The sequence below is a fragment of the Mauremys mutica genome, chromosome 8, assembly GCF_020497125.1.
Source record: "Mauremys mutica isolate MM-2020 ecotype Southern chromosome 8, ASM2049712v1, whole genome shotgun sequence".
In the NCBI taxonomy this organism is placed as follows: Eukaryota; Metazoa; Chordata; order Testudines; family Geoemydidae; genus Mauremys; species Mauremys mutica.
In genome coordinates, this window is record NC_059079.1 from 61,718,515 (window position 1) to 61,731,344 (window position 12,830).

The 12,830-nt window shown below is 42.9% G+C and overlaps 1 long non-coding RNA gene and 10 other non-coding genes across 13 annotated transcripts; all 11 read left to right on the forward strand.

The window, feature by feature from the left end:
- Positions 1–133: 133 nt before the first annotated feature.
- Positions 134–11,997, forward strand: LOC123376567. Of its 3 annotated transcripts, none has more exons than XR_006581831.1 (14): positions 134–214; positions 1,830–1,877; positions 2,621–2,649; positions 2,954–2,999; positions 3,480–3,508; positions 4,322–4,444; positions 5,799–5,824; positions 6,243–6,355; positions 6,920–6,947; positions 7,543–7,590; positions 8,700–8,739; positions 9,957–10,010; positions 11,170–11,212; positions 11,432–11,997. It is a non-coding gene; the product is annotated as an uncharacterized LOC123376567 (long non-coding RNA). The 3 variants fall into 3 exon arrangements; XR_006581829.1 differs by having other exon boundaries at positions 6,313–6,355; XR_006581830.1 differs by having other exon boundaries at positions 178–214; positions 2,624–2,649; positions 6,313–6,355.
- On the forward strand, positions 1,310–1,387 carry LOC123376778. Its single transcript, XR_006581948.1, has one exon. It is a non-coding gene; the product is annotated as a small nucleolar RNA SNORD74 (small nucleolar RNA).
- Positions 2,476–2,542, forward strand: LOC123376787. Its single transcript, XR_006581957.1, has one exon. It is a non-coding gene; the product is annotated as a small nucleolar RNA SNORD75 (small nucleolar RNA).
- LOC123376764 lies at positions 2,802–2,883 on the forward strand. The gene has a single exon (XR_006581935.1). It is a non-coding gene; the product is annotated as a small nucleolar RNA SNORD24 (small nucleolar RNA).
- On the forward strand, positions 3,312–3,395 carry LOC123376782. Its single transcript, XR_006581952.1, has one exon. It is a non-coding gene; the product is annotated as a small nucleolar RNA snR60/Z15/Z230/Z193/J17 (small nucleolar RNA).
- Positions 6,174–6,238, forward strand: LOC123376780. Its single transcript, XR_006581950.1, has one exon. It is a non-coding gene; the product is annotated as a small nucleolar RNA SNORD44 (small nucleolar RNA).
- On the forward strand, positions 6,738–6,801 carry LOC123376786. Its single transcript, XR_006581956.1, has one exon. It is a non-coding gene; the product is annotated as a small nucleolar RNA SNORD78 (small nucleolar RNA).
- LOC123376777 lies at positions 7,012–7,087 on the forward strand. Its single transcript, XR_006581947.1, has one exon. It is a non-coding gene; the product is annotated as a small nucleolar RNA SNORD47 (small nucleolar RNA).
- On the forward strand, positions 8,556–8,624 carry LOC123376788. The gene has a single exon (XR_006581958.1). It is a non-coding gene; the product is annotated as a small nucleolar RNA SNORD75 (small nucleolar RNA).
- LOC123376766 lies at positions 9,796–9,875 on the forward strand. Its single transcript, XR_006581937.1, has one exon. It is a non-coding gene; the product is annotated as a small nucleolar RNA SNORD79 (small nucleolar RNA).
- On the forward strand, positions 10,584–10,666 carry LOC123376781. Its single transcript, XR_006581951.1, has one exon. It is a non-coding gene; the product is annotated as a small nucleolar RNA snR60/Z15/Z230/Z193/J17 (small nucleolar RNA).
- Positions 11,998–12,830: the final 833 nt, after the last annotated feature.

Genomic DNA, 12,830 nt, shown 5'->3' on the forward strand with positions numbered 1-12,830 from the left:
GAATGCGGCCGCCATGACTCTTTGGGGGCGGAGCCTGGCTTCCGTCATCGTCATTGTTCTGTGGGTAGGTCCTATGACAATAGTTTTGCTGGGACCATGATTGCCGCTGCACCGTCACGTGACAGCGTTGCGAGGCGGACATATATACCGGTGGCACCGCCTCCCTCGTCCCTTTTGCTGAGCCGGTGAGTGCAGCGCGGTGGCCTGGGGCCGGGTGAGTATCGCGTCGCGCGCCTTGAGGCCGCTCTGGCGGCTCCATGCTGGTCAGTGCCGACCCCATCGCGGTCCCGAGGCGGTGTGCGCCCTCTCCCGGCGGGGCTTTGCCGCCGATGGGTGCGGGCTGAGGAGGATGGAGATGGATTTTCCTCCCCCCCCCCCCGCACCACCCGTCGCCGTGTGTGGGCTCCTGCTCCTCGGTGGCTTCGTTGAGCCTTGAATATTGGGGGCTGTAGTACCCTTGAGCTTTTCCTAGTTGGCGTAGGGGTGGCTTTGGTGGGCGCCGACTTCGTGGGCATCAGAGGCTATGGGGTTGCACGTGGTGCAGTGCCAGGTAAGTTGGGCTCTGCCCTTAGCCTCCCCGGTCTGGGAGAGGCTTCAGCAGAGCATTAAGTGACTCTAGTGTAGTGGTTTTCAACGTATGTTTCGCAGGTGATGCCTAAGATTTCCCGAGGGGTCTGCACCTCCATTAAAAAATTGTATGTGGCTGCACATGAAAAGCGCCTGCTTTAGAGAGACGCCTGCTAGTAGACTGGCCAAAGCAAGTCTGTGGTGTGTGTGTGACAGTCCCTGACTCTTAAAAGGCAGCCCATTGCTTGTCCTAAAGCTGTTCTGACAGAATGTTTAGGCCTCAGCTCTACCAACCAGCAACTTGTAGGAATAGATCAAAAATAGTGTTGTGGCTCTGTTCCTCTATTTTATAATGATGTGTAGGGTTCTATGTAAGCTCATAATAGATCTATAGAGCTTGCCGTAGCTTGGGTGCCCATTGGTAGCTTCTCAATAGGAAGTAGCTTGAGGAGGGATTGGTCTTTCTTCCAGCCCGTATGGTGAAGGTGGAGATAGAACTGGAAAGATGTAGCATCGGTGTAGGTGGAAATGCCCTTAGAGTGAGTTGGAAAGAATATCTGACCATTGTATGAGAACACGTGGTGAAAAGTGTTGAATCTCTCCTCGTGTAATGCTATGTGCAGTAGTAGGAGAGCAAGCAGGTCTTTGTACAAGCATGGCTTTTCCTTAGTAATAGTTACCGGGCCCCAGATTTCCTTTTTTTAATGGGATAGTGTCATATCTCAGTGCTACTTGCCCTCCATGTACGTGCAGATGATGAAAACCATGTTGGTAGGGACATCTGAGAGTATGATGAATACCAACATCTCTGAGCTGGACATGGGGTATATTTATCACTGGGCAATGGCATAAGTAGTTTGGAGGTAGTATGTTCTAGTCCCGTTTAGGCAGGCAAAATCAAATTGTAATAGTGATTGCCTGAGTGTAACTAGGTGCCTCTAAAGTTGTTATTGTAGAAGGAATGGTGGGTAATAATTAATGTCCGGGGGGGAGGGGGGCTGGCTATATTTTTTTATTGCAAAAAAATTCTCATTGGCATTAACTGGCCCTTTTAATAGTCTGAGACCTAACAATAATGCTTCCAGAACAGGTTGAAGTGAATTTGTAGTACAGTGTGTGCTGTAGCTGTTCTGGAATAATTGCTTTGGAGTCCTATTAGTCTTGCACCTTTTGTCAACCTGACCTCAAATTTTCAGACTATCTAGGTAGGCTATTTTCTGAAACTGAGGAAATTATGTAACATATACATCTTCTGTTTTTAGCCATGATACATCAAGCAAGTTCTTCCCTCACTGGTAACTACAAAACTGGTAGGTACTGCTTTTTAACTGTAGGGTTTAATTGTGGGGGACAAGTACTCTCTGGCCTAGTACAGATCCACTTATGTCTGGCTTGACTGTTTTAAAGAAATCTGGAGTGCCTGCTGATTTCTCAGGAGGTACAGGGCCAGTGTTGCTACTGGAAGATTCATGGAGCTGTTTATATAGCAAGTTGCTCTTAATTGGCCCTCTTTGATAGCTGTATGGGCAATCCTCACCCTGCCGTAGGTGAAGAACATCATTCTTTCCCTATATCATGGGGTAGCCGTCTTAGTGTGTATCCACAAAAACAACAAGGAGTCCGGTGGCATCTTAAAGACTAACAGATTTATTTGGGCATAAGCTTTTGTGGGTAAAAAACCTCACTTCATATAATATCTCCCTTCAATCAGTCTAAAGGGATATTCTATTCTGTTGTAGTTCTCCTTCCCTCCACTAATAACACTCTTGCATCCTTGGAGGTCATCTGAAGGGGCTAAACAATGGCTTGATTTTTTGGGACAGGCTCACATTCTGATTTCTAGGACAATCACTTCAGATAGGCCTATAACAAAAGGTTTTGCAGTGAAAGACTGCTATTAAACTGAACAGCCAATGATGCTTTAAAGATAAGAGTAGTGGACAGAAGTGATTTCTGAGAACTCTATTCTGAGGCTTTATTCGGTGCCTGTTATCTTTGATCTCAGACTTTGTTTTACCAATGCCTGATTTGGTTTCTTTGTTTCTTTTGTTAGCAGACCGAGACCTGATGCTACTTGCTAAGGTAAAATCATGTTTAATTTTTTGCATCATAAATGAGGGACAAAGTTACTTAAAGAGAAATAAATGTAAATTATTGTCTAGAGGCCTTGTTTTTAATCCGATCAGTACGCTAGCTAAATATTTCCAGCAGCTAAATACCAGACTTTCCCCTCGTGCCACAATGATGACACTTATTTGCTACTCTTGACAAGAGAATGATGAGAGCTCTCAACCACCTGTATTTCAAACTGAGGCACAACACTGTTGAGAACAGTTTCATCTATTGATGTCTGAACCTGTTTCATAACTCTCCTCTCTTTTCTCAGGATTTAATGGAGGAAGTTGGAAGCCCCATAGAAAGAAGATTATCTGGTAAGAAACAGAATAACTCCTCTTGGAAAAACATCTCCATGGCCCGTTAATGGGTTTCCCCTTCCTTTATGGAGCTGAGGCAGTGCAATGACAAGGATGGTTATGGAACATGTTTAGAGTTCTGTGTCTGCTTAATACAGCAGAACAATTCTAACTCTCACTATTACTCAGTCTCTTGGATTGTCTTCTGTGGTTGAGTAGCTGTTTCTAGAGCATCTTTTCATTCAGCGCCACTCCCGCCTTTTTTGTAGATCACACTAACTAAACCAAACTCCATGTTAGAAAAATAGCTTAGAACCAGTCTCACCAAAGCCGATACAGTGATGACAACATAGTTCAGCAGAATGCACAGTGACGAACACAAGCTTTGTCTTTCGCTCCTATCTGATGTATCTGGCTATCATGTGATCCTCCCTGGTACATGTTCAAAATGCTAAAATGGTAATGGTTCCTAATTTTTTCCTTTTTCTCTTCATATAGGCCTGGAAGGTGAATCCTGATGATGAAAGGTAAGACATTAATTCTGACCTGAGCAGGTTGATCCTCTGGCGAAAACTGCTGATATTTGGCTAGTAAATAGTGTCTAGGGAAGAAATCTACTCTAAAGAAGTGGCTTTTTTTCTTTTTGGGCTGCCCAAGTCTTTCATGCACCTCAGACAAATTTAGAAGTAAATTAGGAAATAACTTGACTTGCTTTGTATTTTCAACTACCGTTCTCTTATATACAGCCTCCACTGGAGATAACATAATTCAGCAGATGGTCTGTGAAGAACATTCTGTACTGTCTCTTGCTCCTATCTGATGCATCCTCCAGTTGCTTGTGATTTACTCTGGCAGCTAGTTCACAAAGAAAGCTCAGGTCATAAATGTGCTCTTCCTTTGTCTGCCAAAAGTGCTTTGAAGACTGGCTGGCTTTCAAGCAAAATTTCTTTTTTTTGCTAGTCTTCTCTAGTAACTGAATTAGAGAGAAATGCTCAAAAGAGCATCTGTGCTGGGAGTTTGGTCTACTTAATGTCACAGCCCTGAGTCATGTAGTTATGTTGACCTCTGTTTTAGGTGTAGACCCAGCCTAAATGTCTAACATGCTGGTACCCTGATGACCATATTGTTTTTGAGGTCTTCCCCCCTCACACCCCAGGTCTGTCTTACATCTGTTTTTTTATTCTTACATTGTTGGCTCTTTGGAGCAGAGACAGTCTTTGTTCTGTCTGTACAGTGCCTTGCAGAAATTGGTCTTTGTCCATGATTGCTCCTAAATGCTCCAGTAATACAAATAATAAATAACTAGTGGCATGGGTACCATAACTGTCTCTTCTTTACAGGCTGTGTTAAATAGATTGGCTTCGGATGACCACCTGCACGATGTATGGAGATAAAAATTCCAACTTGAACACAGTTCCATATTGTTTGCAGGGAGAGTAGAGCACAGAACACTTCATACAAAGGTAACTTTGGAGGACACACTTTCTAGTGTAAATACTACATATTTCACACTGTCCTGCAGCCATCTATTTAATCTGCTTTGAATGTTGGCAGTAGGAAACCTTAGGGCTTTCAAAGTGGAGTGAAGCCAGGAAGGGAAAAGTATATGCAACAAACAAGAAATGTAGTATGTGAGGTTGATCTAATAGCATCTGATCCTGTTAGACAATTTTCACTAGGATTCTTCAAATGTGTACAATTAATATTCTTATAGTATTAAACCTGCTCTACGGGGAGCAGAAATCCTAAGGCAACTCTCCTTTAAATTGCAGCAGGTGTAGCTTTAGGGCAAGTGGCCACACCAGTATTTTAATCTGACAACTAAGTTTAGTTAGTTTGCCAAAGCAGAGTACTTTTTTTTTTTCTCAAGCCCTAACTATTTTATCCTGCTGTAATAGCATTAGAAGTTTAACATGCTATTGACCAATTGTGGGAACTGTCTGGTTTTTTAAATCTTTGTCCATAAGACTAAGAGGTGGCTCTAGCAGAGGAAGACACTAGCAGATGCAAGAAGCTGCTAAGTTAGTCAGGGTTTGCTCCAGAGGGAGCCCTGTCCATCTTTATTTGGGTGGTGAGCAAATGGGATCTAGGCCTCCAGACTTGTCGTCTTCACTGCAGAGTTAACTTAGGGGCCACACTTGAGTTAAGACCCTAACTGTTCACATACAACCCTGTGGCCTGAGTGGTGGTACTTTACACTCAAGCTAGTGTATGCCCTGGGACAGGCCAGCTAATGCCTGAGTGCTGCTTATCGCTTTGCTTTGCAATCAAGACTCAGCTAAATCAGCTGAGTGCTGATAACCATCCAGTGCCTTCCCATAACTTCTACCCTGTGTGCTCAGGACAGACAAGTTCTCCGATAGCTCACTGTGAGCAAATCATAGAGCCATGGGATATGCACCCAAAAGTCCTAGCAACACACAAGTGGATACAGCACCAGTAACTCAGATATGGCTTTGCAGTCTGGCTGCTTGCACCCAGGCTAAGCCAACCTGAGTGCTCAGACCCAACTGCTGATCACCTGAGTTACCTCATCAGTGAAGAGACGTACCCAGGAAGGGGACAGTAAAATAAAGAGCTCCTGGAGGGTCTAATAGGATTGGTGCAGGATTCTTAGGCAAGTACCCATCTAGGTTAGAGAGGAGGATGTCATCGTATGTAATGGAAAACAGGCTGTCTGTGTACTGTAGGTGATGATGAATCAGGTCTCTGATCCTAATGAGGATAAAATTGACTAAACACTGATACAGTTCTATAATAATTAAATACTACAGAAGCTTCTTATGAGCTCCAGCTAATACCAGCTTTCTGTTTCAGGCTTCCAGAGGGTGCTTGGATATCCTGTAAGTACTGTATTTTTAACTTCATGGGAATACTAGAGTAACTAGAGGTGGGAAAGGGATGGGTCTAGAGTATGCCTCTAAAATAATGAGGTTCTAGCTATAATCAGAGACTCTGTTAAAGCATATAGAAATATCTGTGTTGGTTGCTTATTGCACATTACATCCTAAAATAGTAGAGGAATAGGGGGAGAATTGGCAGAGGGCCCAACACTAACAACTTATCCAGTGTAGCAAACATGTACAGCTCCCATTGACAGAAGACTGTTTCTCATCTGATACTCCACCACAGCCTATCCTCACCACACAGATTTTAGTTAAAAACAGATTGTTGCCCAGTCCATACAAGCAGCCTGTATGATGAGATGCAAACAGACTGACTCAATCATGGAGGTCTGTAATTAGCTCTATCTGATTTCAGGCATCTGGCTTGGATTTTCCTGTTTCATGGTTGGTTGTTTGAGTTGTCCTTACACTCTGCTTCATTCCAGGACTGGGGTGACTTGGATGTACAGAGTGCTGCTATTAGCAGTGGTAAGTCATCAGTATGCTAGTTTTGCTTTGGTTTTAACTTGGCATAATGTAATAAATAGTTCGGTGCCCTGCTACAGTCTGGTGTCCAGGTGCTGACATCTAATGTCTCATGCATTGTGGTGGAAATCATACTAAAGTTCTTAATGTAGAATTCCTGTGAGGTTTCCTGGCTTGTCCTTTTCCCTTTTCTGCCACAAGATTTCAGGTACTGCTAGCCTGCAGGGCTCACTTAAGGATAATCCAAGGTAGTGCTTCACCAGAGACTTAATGCTTTGTTTTGAGACCTGTGGATAAACAGCTACAGTGGATTTTGAAGACTTGTATTCTAGGGAATCGTGGAATGTTGTAGGCTAATTCACATAGCAGCTGTCTCCTACAGGGTTTATAATGATGTTGACAAATGTCTGACCTGAAATCAGTATGTGGACTGCTTCATTACTGAAAGACCCTGTAAATGAAGTAATACAGACATGAAGACACTATTTTACTTTATGCAGAATTGCTTCCTTTTTACTCATGGAGAGCTGTCAAAAAGAAACTAACGCTCTCACTTCTGCTTGTTAGGTCCTGGCCCTGCCTTGAATAAACTTGGGTGAGTATGTATTTTTGTTTAGACCAATCAGCTGTTAACAATGCTCCTACTAGCTACACGTTGTAACCAGTGATGAAACTAGATTCTGCCAAATGAATGTCCATGATATTACTCCTTTCCGTTCCATTTACTCTGAGGTTACATTCTTGCTCTGTCAAAGTTAGAAATGGGAAAGGCAATGTGTCCTCTAAACATAGACAGGCCCAGAAGCTTGGAGTGGAAGGGATTTTAAAAATGTACTGAATACATGGAGCGTATTGTGGCATCTCAACTGTTAGAATACTTTAACTTGTCCCTTTTGCTCTAGAGGTTACCAATTGAAATGACACTTATGTCTGGATGAACACCTCAGATGATGGGGTCTGAAACCTCTACTGCTTAGGATGGGCCAAGGAATGATCTGTTCACTCCCTTAAATGATTAAATTAACCAAGCTTTTAAAAAAAACTAGTTCATACTTCACTTGGATCACTTCTGCTAGTCTTCCACACTGTAGATCAAGGAAATCCAGTTGAGCGGGTTATAGTCTAGCTAGTTTGGGTTACTAATTCATGTTATAATACACTTTAAACAACTTTCTTTTCCCCTCCATAAGCATTAATATTAGAAGATGATGGATGATCAGGACAGCATTTCAAGTGAGGTTTGTATCTTACTCTGTTCCTTTGTGGGTTATATGTGGCAAAACCAGCTGGGTTTTAATCCTGTAGAAGAAACTGCATTGTGTGATGGAACCAACCTTTCATTGTTGTGCTTGTATGAAGCTTAGTGGCTTCACTTGTTTTTAAACTCTGGGCCTAGATACAGACGTGTATTACTGTCAAACACTAACACTTTTTCAAGAATGCGGAGATGTGATAGGTGCGCCTCTAAACAATTAAGGAGCAAGCCCTTGTTCCAATTATAAAATACTGGGGCTTTCAAAAAAACAACAGTTTTAGCCCAGCACTGTTCCCACTATAGTCGGGGTGGGGGACGACTCCCATTAACTTAAATGAGAGGGGCCAACACAGAGCACTCACAAAAAAGTTAATAGGCTTGTAAGGTGGAACTTGCCCATCTTGAGATGCTCCTAAATTTTCTTCTGATTTGAATATGCCTCCTGCACCCACTTTAACACTATGATACCACAGAAGCAATATGGGAGTAACGTTCAAAAAGCTTAAATTCCTACTATAGCACTTTGGGTCACTCTGCAAAATGGTGATGGCAATTCTTGCAGCAGAGTTTCATGGGATGAAATGACTAAAACTGCATAGTACACATCTGTGCAGAACCTTGGTCTCCTGGGCCCTAGCCACTGGACCACAGTGATAACTCCTTGTCTACAAAAATCATAATATATAGGTGCAAATTCACCAACATTGATATTGGTGTCAGATTAAGTACGAGGCTATTCCTCCAGTACCTGGAAAATGTAAATGTTCAGAGAAGATTCTAGCTGTGAAACCAGACTGAGTCGATTCACAGCATTTGGAATCCAGATTAAAATCTACTAACTGCATATCTAGGATGCCTCCCCTGGAGCTGTATGATAGAGGTCCCCTTCTCCCTTGCTTTCCTTTACAACTGAACAAACAGTGACACTTGGCTTGGGGCTAGAATTGAAGCCTGTGATGACTTAGATTATAAGAGTAGTGGACAGAACCAGGTTTCTGAAAACTTCACTCTGAGGCTTTGAAACTAGTAGTATGCCTGCAGGCGGAGCAAACAATGACATGTAACATTTGAATTTATTTTTTTCCCCTCTAGGGCTGGAGCGCACTCCTGGAAAAAGGATCACTTTGCTGAGGTAATTCTTTACTTGAACTTGGAGCAGAGTCTTTGCTCTGGTTCTCTGGCTGCCAGTGGAAGCACATCCTATGCTAGATATGTGCATTGAATGAAGTGTTTGCAGCCATTATGAGCTGCTCTGCTTTTTAGAGTTAGCTCTGGACAGTTGCCAGAAGCTGGGAATGGGTGACCGCAGATGGATCACTTGATTATCTGTTCTGTTCATTCCCTCTGAAGCACCTGCCATTGGCCACTGTTGGAAAACGGGATATTGGGCTAGATCAGTAGTTGTCTAACTTTTTTGAATTGGTGACCCCTTTCACACACAAGCCTGAGTGCAACCTCTGTTCTCCCGCCCATAAGTTAAAAATGCATGTTAAAATATTTTAACATTATTATAAATACTGGAGGCAAAGCAGGGTTTGAGGGTGGAGGCTGACAACTCATAACCTCATGACCCCACCACCAGTTTGAGAACCCTAGGGCTAGATGGACCTTTGGTCTGACCCAGTATGGCTGTTATGTACATTCTAAAGCCACACAGCTCTCTGCACAGACCCAAAGCCATAGTGGACTGAAGATGTTTCTAAGAATGTAGTGCTGAGGCTTTGCTGCTTATAGATGTCTGTAATGTAAATGGTCATCTTTAGTCATGAGAATAGAATTACCAGACAACTTGATATGGTAAGTTGGCTGTTGCATTTATCTGATATGTAATTATGAAAATAATATTGTAAGATTCCTCTTCCACATCAGTTTTATGAAACATCCACTCTTACAATTGATCAACCTCACTGCTAGTTCACCAATTCTAAAAAGCAGAGAGATTCCCAGAAAGTCACACCCAACCCAAGAGCATTCTCCATCTTCTATATGGTTTGACCTAATTTTGTTTTTATATGCTAGCTGTCTCAGTGGCAGGTTGGAATTAGGGTTGTGTACTGCAGTGTGACTTTCATTCTCTCCACTGAGAGTGAGAGATTATTCAATCCTGCTGGAGCTAAACAAAACTATTCCACTGCTGACTAAAGTATATTGGTGAAATGCTGACTTCCTCTCTCTCTTTCTGTGTGTGTACTGTTGATGATGATTTTGTTGTAAACAATGGGAATCTCTCTGAAAGAGAATGAGGAGGACTCTTATGCTGAAACAGTACAGAACTTCAAGTTGTCTCTAGTAAGAATCTGATTCCACCAGCCAGAACCTGTTTGTAAAAACTGAATTATTATGTTGCAGAGTAAAGTTGGTCAAACATGCAGTGAAGCAATCAGCCCTCTGCCTGCCTGAGAGGTAAGGATAAAGCAGAGTAGCTTAGATTTTTGGAAGCTCTTGAGGGTCCATTGAGCTGTCAGTGCAGTTTAGTGAGGAGTGACTGAACCTAGTGCTGTGACTGTTTTGCATATATTTGGCCATATCTGCTAGCTCCCATGACACTTTTCCTTGTGTTAGTCCTGCAGTTCCTGTTCAGCAATGGGGATGTCAGGAGAATTCTTCTGACTCTCATACCAGCAGAAATGTTCAATTAATTCTTTATGCAGAATCATTCTTAGAAAACAGCTTGACTTCCATGGCTGACCATTAGAAGGACAGTGTCTGTCTTGCTTCCATTAAAGCTAATGAGAGCAGGATTTGGGCCCCTTTTACTGGTGACTGTAATACAGTCTGATCACTGCAGTCAAAGAAAGCTAGAAGCCCATTTTAGTCACATTCTACCTTAGGGTAACTCTGAACCAAAGAGCTGCTTCAAAGCCAGCACATCTTAGTCTGTCACTAACTTTTCATGCTCCCACTTTGTAGGAGAAGTAACAGTAGAGGGATGACAGCCTGAAACTAAACGCCCTAGTGAATGAAAGTGCTATTAAGCCGATACAATGATGATAACATAGTTCAGCAGAATACACAGTGACGAACACAACTTTGTCTTTCGCTCCTATCTGATGTATCTGGCTATAGCTGAATCCTGACATTAAAGAGCTCTTGTGGTCTTAAGTGACTACATGAAAATAGCACCTTCTTACTCCACATTACCTGCTCCTTGGGGGTAATTAGTATGTCCACTTGAAGCCTAACTTGCCCATGGGTTGTTAAGGGAAGAATTATACAACCAGGGGCAATGGCTTGGCCCATAGAACCTCTATGGGGTGTGTGTAAGGAGAACCTTCTTATAAAGGACATACCCTGGTGTTGAGCCTTGTAGGTCCAGTGCTTTGGTGGAAGGTTCCTTTGCAAAACTAAGATCCAGTTGTACAGATCTGCTAGCAGTTAAATGCATGAGACTGGTGCACTTGCATTTTTACAGTGCAGGTTCCAAAATGCAGGTGGGAACTTCTAACTACTGATGAAATTAGATTCTGCCAAATGAGTTCCAGTGCTGTAAACCATTTCCACTCTTGCTGAGGTGCTACTGATGGGAGAACTCTTAATTAATGTCCATTTTCCTTCTCTTTAGAGAGCAAGATTGGTTTGAATGGGACAGTTGAGGAATCAGAAAGGTGGGTATCACTTTACTTGCATTGCTTCAGCACTTAACAGTGAAATGCTGCTTTGATCCCTTTGCTGGAATGGAGAGATGATGATTACAACCTTAGCTTGAACTCTCTCTCTGATGAGTGATGGAAAATCTAAGGTCTGATCTATTCCTGTCAATAAACAGCTTGTGCTTTAGAGATCAATGCTTCATCCTATAACAGTTTTTGCCTCTCTCCTTGCAGTGTGAAGGCATCGGATTGTGTTTCCAGCAACTCCTAAGTTTTGCCCACAGAAGACAGTGCCCCTGCTTCTGAGGTGCTTGGGTATAGCCATGGAGGGTTCAGAGTCAATCCTGCAGCAGTGGGTGTGTCAAGCTGGAGGGAAGCAGTCTCTCTGCCACCCCATTTAGACTATCAGTTTGGCCTGGAGTCCTTCCTCCGCAGTCCTGCCTGCACTCAGAGCTCACCAGGACCATTTAAGGGGCTTGCAAGGGTGTTGAAAGGACAGATGAGGCAGCAGTACTTGCTGTGTTCTACGCTTGCCACAATAGGTGACATGACTTCTGGATGAAGAGTAGTCTACAAATTTGTGCAGAAAAGATTACATTCAGAATGTCTTGTTGCCCCACTTGTCACATGCTTCTACATTGATACACACTTTAGTCTGTTGCTATATATCCAATTAAGAAACTAGACTTGCTCTGAACTTTTGCTATGTGTCTTTTAACCAGCACTAAGTAGACTTTAGAAGTAAAATAACAGCTGTTTAAGAAATTTGAAATGTGCTAAAATAAACTCATCACAAATGATTAGTCTGGTGTAGTTGTGTATTATGTATGAGTTTGAAGTCTCAGGGTATGTCTACACTATGAAATTAGGTCAAATTTATATAAGTCAATTTTTAAAATTGTCCACATTATGTGCATTAAGTTGGCAGAGTATCCTCACTACTGTGGCTAGCATTGACCTATGGAGCAGTGCACTGTGGGTAGCTATCCCACAGTTCCTGCAGTCTCTGCTGCCCATTGGAATTCTGGATTAAGCTCCCAATGCCTAATGGGGCAAAAACATAGTGGTTTGGGGTACATGTTATCTGTCACCACTCACTCTGTAAAAGCACTAGTGGACAAACATTTTGTGCCAGACACCAGGGAGGTATGTTTCTCCTTGATGCAAATCCACCCTCTTGGTTGATTTTAATTCCCTGTAAGCCAACCACCCTCCCCCTTCAAAATAACTTTTGAAACCATGCATTCAAACAGACAAGGTAACCTGGGGAGGAGGGAAGGACAAGGCCACATGGCTTATTATAGCCACACTAGAAATCTGTTCGAATGACAGCTCCAACAGATGCTAATAGGGAAGCAAAGCCTCAGAATTGTCCCACCTCCACTCTTCTGTGCTCACTTAATTCTTTCCTGGCCTCTGCCACTTATGCCTCCATGCATTAAGCTGTGCCCTATCAGTGCGGGAAGATTGCATGAGCTTGGAAAACATGTCCTAGTGCAGGGGTAGGCAACCTATGGCATGCATGCCAAAGGCAGCACGCACAGTACCTGGGTCCTGGCCACCTTTATGGGGGGCTCTGCATTTTAATTCAATTTTAAATGAAGCTGCTTAAACATCTTAAACCTTATTTACA